Raw genomic sequence first — 8192 nt, forward strand, 5'->3', positions numbered from 1 at the left:
TACTGGACCGAGAAGGCAGATAAGGAGCTATTCGAAAATGCATTTTGTCCAAGGTATAATTGTTTGTGGTGTTTCTGAAGTGACGAGTCAGTGTCTGCTCGTGCGATGATGGTTGGAAATTAAACATCTGTTCCTTTTCAAATTGCAATATTTGCAGTCCCTTATATTTTCACTTTATTTTTAACAGGTTAAGGAAATTGAAGGCATTATTAAAAAGCGACATCATACTTTTTTATTTGTGGTTATTTATGCTTCTGCCATAGCAGATGACTCAAGAACGGCCAATCTAGCTTCTAATCAGGGGTGTGCCCTCCCCAGGAATTCTTGTGAAACGATGAACCATGGCAGTGCAGCTCTCCCATTAAAACTGCTCTGAGTTTAGACATCCCAGCTGATTTATCCCAATTAGGAGTCAGTGAGTGATTTATCTGCAACAGGTTAGAAACAATGACTTAGTGCAGACACTTCACAATGCAGTTTGCACCCATGTGAGATAAAATTAGGCTTGTGATATTAGTCATTTCAGAAGGCTAATGCGTGGACCCTTCAGCCGCTGGGTGGTTTATTGATGGAAAAAAACGTAATCAAGATAGCGGGGGTCCGTGGATGAAGAGAAAAATATATATCTCCAGAGATGTGAAAATAATTGCTGATGGGAAAGAGATAGCGGGGTTATTAAAACACAATTAAAGCAGGTATTTTAAAAATATTATTTTTGCTTTTACAGAGCTGAAGTAGAGGATGCGGCGTAACTGTTTGATCTGCCGACTTTGAACCTGGGGTGCCAGGTTTAACTTCGGTCTCTGCTTAATATCCTGTGAATCTGGGCACATCACTTAATCTGCACGTGCCTACGAAAAAATGAATATGTCCTTCTGTAACGTAACTGAAGCTCATCCAAAGCGCTCCAATACCTTTGTGGCAAGTTTATGTTCTATACAAATAAAAAAACTGCAAACTGTAGGCTCACAGCATCAAGGGAACTATTTGCATTGCACATTTAACATGCAGTTTCCTGGAAAGCAGCGAGGGGTTGAAAAGGGTCAAAAACAGGGGAGGATGGAGAGAAGGAAAATCTGTGCGCTGTCCCTTTAAAAAACAAGCAGCCCTTTGGCCACACTCACCCTCATACAACGCCGCATCACTGTCACTAACCTGTTCAACGGTGCTGGGTGGGACGGTAGCAGCGCACACCCCCAGCTACAAACATCCAAATGCCCAGCTACAAACAGCAAAGCCCTCAACACCCCAGTGCACGTCACATGGAGCTCTGAATCGGCCTCACGTTAGGCTGCAAGGCTAGCTACGGGGATAGAGTGTGAGCAAACAAAGGCAGCATGAGGTGAGGAGAGCAGTGTGCCTGAGCCGGCCCGAGCCATACACGTGCACATCGTCTGTGAGAAAACATAGGAAGTGTGAGGGAAGGAGAGCAGTGCGCCCAAGCCGGCTGGAGCTGTACACGTGCTCATCGCCTGTCCAGGCGCCTGAACTGCTCCTGTCCCCCTTCCAAACCGAAATCGACAACAATAGATCTCGCCAAGACGAGCAGCGCATGCGCTGCGTCGCTAGGTGAGACCTAACAAGGCGAGCAGCACATGCGCTGCATTGCTAGGCGAGACCTAAAAATGGTCTGTTGCTCGCTCTGGACGCTATGGTGCGAGACTAATCATGCAGGACTCAATCAGCCATACTCACTGCATCTCCCTCCTCTGAATAATCCTGCATCACCCCACTCCTTGGATAAGAGTGTTATCCTTGACTGCAGAATGCAGGTCTGACAAAGATGGGTCAGCTGTTGGTAGACGGAAGGTTCTGCACCCTTGACCGTTTCAGGGGGGGCCGGACCGTACACCCTTAGATACATTTGACTACATGCACTTGCGCCACGCAGCCCAGTCAACCTGGCTAGAATTCCATGACAAATCCCCAGAGCTCCCCCTTTACCCAACTCTTCTAAAGACCGACACAGTGGGGCTGGGTCAGTACGTCATACAAATTATACACCAAGAAAGCCCCTTAGATGGACCATAAAGCCCTAGACACAGGCGCCTTGATATGAACATTGATATCACCCTGAATATATGGAAACATTGCTGCGCTCAAATTACATTAATCTCCATCAATTATTGACACAACTGCTACATTTCAAATTACTTCATAGACTATATTGCTCTTCACACTATTTACATAGACTAGATCCAGGGAAAACTGTGAAATGTGGTAGATGCTTATGTGACCCTGCAGGTTTCTTCCACATTGCATGGGAATGTCTGCTGTCAGAACATACAGGGGGAGGTCCTATGCGCCATTGAGGAGATAGTCTAAACCCCTGTGGAGCGTACTCCGTCACTTGCACTATTAGGATAGACTATACACCTCCCACAGTCGTCTAGAAGGTTGACTGGCGTATTGCTCCTTCTAGCAAAATAAAACACCTAGCCCGTTGTCGGATGAGTGGCCCTCTAGCTAAGAGAGGTGATTGGTTAGCGGACGCCACTCTTCCTTATGAACTCGCTAAACATTATGCAGAGCTGCAACCAATCCAGTCGTCCATGGGATATTTGGGAACCACCGAGGACATATATTTTATTGCAGCCTCCTAGGACTACTGGGTCTCCAGCAAACCACCCTTCACAGACCCGCATAATTACCACCCTTGTAATGTACTGTCTGAAATTACTCCAATAAGTGTGGACTACCTAAATACCACTGCCAACCCACCTACACCGTATTCTCTGGGCTGTGTGCCTCTCTTCTTTTTACCACTGTAACACATTGCCTTTCCTTTGGTCTGTATTGTGCTGGAGGTGAAGCTAGCAGTGTATTACCGAATAACCATGTCTGTCTGTTGACTCTGTTGTATGAAAATACCTATAAATACAATTAAATAAAACAATCTGGATATTACTTAAATAAATGTTGTGTTATCAAATCTGTGAACAAAAAAAAGAGAGAAGAAACAGCTAACTATTACTTCCTCCCATACGTAGTACTAATAAAAGAACAGTATAGCTAGGCTACAGAGCTCAAAGATGCACTTACCCTTAACAGAGTCTCTCCTCCGTTGTCTCACCCGGAACAGGAAGCAGGAAACTCCCAGGCTCCCTGGTGGCTGGTCTGAACGCCGACATGATACGGCGCTTAGACAGGCAGTGGGAGCCTGGGCATGTTCTCCACCCAGGCTGTAATGCAGCCTGGGAGGAGAACATGCAAAGTGCGCATGACTATTTGGCCGGGCTGAGACAGCTGGCCAAATATTAATGTGCACTTACAGTGTGCCCACCACTTCTCCCCCTGCTCCTACAGCCCAGCCCCGCCCCACCCGCAAAGCTGCAGCAGAAGGAACAAATAAAATGATAATAACATCATGTTATTATCATTTTATTTTTCCTTTTTAGGTCTCGCCTGGAATTAGCATCCGAAGGATGCGTCCAGGCTGGAGACTTAATGTTGCCTGTCTCGGGGGAATGAGGGACAAAAGGGTGTTACGAGCTTTTCTACCAGATTTGGGTGCGCGAACGAGCACGTTCCGTCCCGCGCCGTGCACATGCGCGCGCATTTACACACAGACACTCGCTCACACACACCCCCTCCCCCCCACAGTCCCACACACACGCATACACACAGACTTCAAGACAAATACACACACGCACACACGCTTACACACATACACAGCCCCCCGCCCCCGCACGCGCGCACACACACATGCCCCCCGCCCTCGCAGCTCAGCAACAAGGCGAAGCCCCACTCACCGGCTTCCTTCGTGCGGCGGCTCTCCTCTCATCGGCAGCTGTAGGGCCCGGCAGCAGGACTCTTCCTCCCTCCTTCGGCACCGGGGCGCAGGGTAGGCTCCTGCCTGCTCCGGTGCTCAAAACAACTGCGGCTCTTCCGTGGGAGGCGGGGTAGGCTCCCGCCCTCCTACTTCCTGTTTCCGGTTGTCGCGCCCGGCCTGCCTGACTTCCTGGTCGCAGGCCGGCGGCGATGTTCGGTTTGTACAGGGCTGCGGCGGTGATGCGGGGGGACACACGAGGGGTAGGCTCCCTCCAGAATTTAATTACTTAAGGCGCCAAGGCGGCCGCAAATTATGGGGCAGTGGCGCTTTTGCTCGCACGTGATGGCCCGGCCACACACTGCTCAGTGCTGTAGGCCATTATAATCAGGCCGCCGCAGCTTTCATTCTTCAGTTAGAATTTCCGAGGCGGCAGAGGGAATAAGTGCAGTGGACGGGTTAATGGAAAGCCATGACTGACCGGCGTCACTGTCGGTTTACAGCGCCGGCTGCCAGGACTCCATGAGGACAGCAGCAGCAGCCTGGACAGAAGTCTGCCGTAGGGGTAGCTCACTCGTGGCATGAGCACCCAGCAGCCCAATTGCAGTGCGATTTACTGACGTGCCAATCACGCTTTTGGGTGAAAACCATCACTGTAAGTAGACAGTAGTTTCAGCCACTTACCACCCTGTTTGTCGGTGTTAACCACCAGTGTCACACACTTCGCAGATTGGCCTCAGATAGACAGAATGACGCCGGGCGGCATGTTTGTTTTTCATTGCAGCGCCGCCATAGATTACCAGCTGAATTTTATTAGATGCTACTAAAAGATTTTACAGGAAGGTATGGTATGGTATGGTTGGAAAGGGTCAGGGCAACTTCACAAATCATGTCAGGTGTGAGTGGTGTATTTAATCCAGGTACCACACTGCACTTACTAAAAAAATGTTTTTTCGTTTTGTACCATACATTTTCTTAAACCACTGCTCTTTATAAGGTATCACTAAAGGTGTTGCACATGATATGTGAAAATCACTTATACCTGTCTTGAAAACATAGAAATGTTACTCGTGTGTACTAAAAACTTGGCAGCTATGTTTGGGCCGCGCTGGTGATAGTCGGGTGACACTAGTCAGTGGGGACGGAGATAGTGTCACTCACAGTCATTAAAATGTCACTCATAATTACACTGAAATTATGAATATGTCACACATAGCAATCTGAAACCTTGGCAGCTATGGCGCTAGGCAGGTGAATACAGCGCTCCCAAGCGCTATAAAACTTGTCGCTTCAGAGCCCCCACATCCTAAAAATCTCACCACACACTGGAAGGGAGCAGGCTCTGGGGTCATCGGTCTAAAGCACTTTTCTAGTAAAAAGATTATTCCACACAAACTGTCATCCAGAGACCCAGTACCCCTGATACTCTCCTGCAGCACTCTCACCACAGTGAGACTCGTGTGAAACCAATGACGTGTCAGAGGGAGAATGACACCAAAGGATGAAAGGCAGAGGCTGCCCAGCAGAGATGTGAACCTATAATCTGCAGAGAAACACACACACACACACACACACACACACACACACACACACATACATACATACATACACACATACATACACACACATACATACACACACACATACGTACATACAAACACACACAAACAAACGCAAACACATAAACACACGCACACACACATACATATATGCACACGCACGCATGCACACAAAGTCACTGAAAAAAAGGACAAATTAACACGAGGTATCAATTACATTAAACAATGTTCCATGTGTAGCGCTTAACACAAAAACGAATGAATAGCCCCTGACAACTATCCAACACTGCCAGCTCTTTCCTGTATACCCGAGCATATTGTATAATGCTATTAAAACAGAGACTTTTTTGGTCAATCCTGAGCAGCGCATGTGCTGCTCTTCGAAGCACGCTGTATTCAGGTATGGACTTGCTAAATGTGTAGCGCTTAACACAAAAACGAATAAATAGCCCCTGACAACTATCCAACCCCCTTTTCTGAATCAACTATCCAACACTGCCAGCTCTTTCCTGTATACCCGAGCATATTGTATTATGCTATTAAAACAGAATTTTTTTTAGTTCGATCCTAAGCAGCGCATGTGCTGCTCTTCCAAGCACGCTGTATTCAGGTATGAACTTGCTAAGATAAGCTTGCAGTTTTGTCCTATCGCTGAAGGTTGGTAGGTTGGGGAAGAAGTGTCTGGGGCGTCCTTTAAACAAGCATTTGCAATGCAATAGGTCTCACTTTTGCGAAAGTTTAAGCTATTAGCATTGAAAATGACAATGCCTTTTATTTATGTTTTAAAAGCCATTTACAATGCCAATAGCTCTAACTTTAATAATGCGAGACCTATTGCATTGCAAATGCTTGTTTACACTGCTAGAAAGCAGTGAGGCGATGCTCCTCCACCTTAGCGGTTGAGCCGCCACTGGCTTCCAGTTCATCGCATACTGGGGGTGCTCATCTGCCTGCTGGAGCTTTGGACCCACCAGACTTTTTCATGCAGCCCCCTGGAAAAGATTAGCCCCCGACACCACTAACAGTCAGGAGAATGTGAGACAAACAGGGGGTTTGAGAGGCCTCCAGGGGTCCTGGCTGGACCCCCCTCCTAAAGCCCTGCACATTGTGCTCAAGCTGTATAAATGTGGTTTTCTTGGGGGTAGGGAGTTCTCATTCTGAATAGAGATTGCAAACCACAAATACATTTTTTTAATTTACAGTACATTCAATTTAACTTGAAGGTAAAGTGTTGCCTGCTTCCATGGGTGGGGCACCCTAAATACACTAGGGGGCGATTCACAGAACTAATTTACGACAAAATCCTAAACGTACTACGTTTGGTATTCACAGAAGGCATTTAGTAGTCTTAAATTAGGATTTTTTCTTAAGTTAGGATTTTGGGCCATATGTATCAAGATAGCAATTAGCGATTCTGTAATAGCGATTTTTAAGAAATCGCTATTTCAGAATCGCTAATTGGTATGTATCAAGAAAATCGCAATATTTTAGCGATTTCTTGATATTCCTTAATTGAGAATTCGCAAATTGCGAATTTGCAATTAAGGAATACTTTCCCATTCATTTCCATGGGCCTCCTGGCCCATAGGAAGGAATGGGAATTTATTCTCAATTTGCAATTCGCAATTTGCTAATCGCAAATTGAGAATAATTTCAAGGGTGCAGGGGTGTCCAAAGGACACCCTGTTGCACCCCTGAAATAAGTATGGGTGCACATGTGGTGCACATACATGCCCTAAGGGCATGTATGTGCGTCACATGGCACTTTGAAAAATGCTGAAATGTGCATTTTTCAAGGAAATCGCAACTTACCACGAACTAGAAGTTGGTGGTAATTTGTGTTTCCTTAAGGGCATTTTGGAATTTTTTTTTGCTTAATACATTGCATTTAAGGAATCCCAAAATTTGCGATTCCTTAAATGCAATCGCAAAATAAGGAATGGCAAATTTTGCGATTTCTTATTTTGCACCCAAATTCTTTCATACATACCATTTTGCGAAAATGAGTTCGCAAACGCCGTTTGCGAACCCATTTGGCCTTGATACATATGGCCCTTTGTCCTAAGTTAGGAATTTGTTTTAAGTTAGGATTTTGTCCTAAGTTGGGATTTTGTCTATGATCTTTCAAGTCTTTCAAGATCTTTCAAGTGTGGAAGTATGGATGAATGTAGGGTCAGTGATTCCCCCTCACGTCCATGTTTCTCATGTTGTGGGACTTGGGTCACAGGGTGACACATTGCCGATTGCGGTCCGGGTTTCGCGACCACAACAACAGGGACACATGCATTAGTTACTTCCCTGTCCAGCCCTGGGCGGAACAACGGCCAGAGCCCCGGGGTTATTGTTCACAACCTTAAGCTGGACTGGCATGCGCCAGGCCCGCCCACTCTGCTTGCGCTCACGGTGGGGACGACAACGCTACATGTCCCAGGTCTTCCTTGTCGTGATCTGCTGATCACAGGTCTAGTTGTCAGCATGCCACCGCCACTCCCTCACGGCTGGTTTACACCCACACCACACCCATCCAGCACACGCTTCACAGGACATGTGACCCTGCCAATAAAAAGGGCCGGGTGCACGTGCTGGACGCCATTTCCACTCTCTATCTGGGTGTATCCGTGTGGTTTTATTCATGCATGAGAGCCTAGGGCTCTGTCACATCACATTTCCCGGTGCTGGAGGTGACATGATGGCATACGCACCATCTCTTTCTCTCTTTGTCTCTCTCTCTCTCTCCCTATACTTTCCCTCTTTCTCTCTCTCGCTCTCTCTCTCTCCCTCTCTTTCTCTCTCTCTCTCTCTTTCGGTCTCTCTCTGTGTCCTTTGATGAGCGCATGACACACCTTCTTATCTAGAATTTTGTC

This window comes from Lissotriton helveticus, chromosome 8 (genome assembly GCF_964261635.1).
Source record: "Lissotriton helveticus chromosome 8, aLisHel1.1, whole genome shotgun sequence".
Taxonomy (NCBI): Eukaryota; Metazoa; Chordata; class Amphibia; order Caudata; family Salamandridae; genus Lissotriton; species Lissotriton helveticus.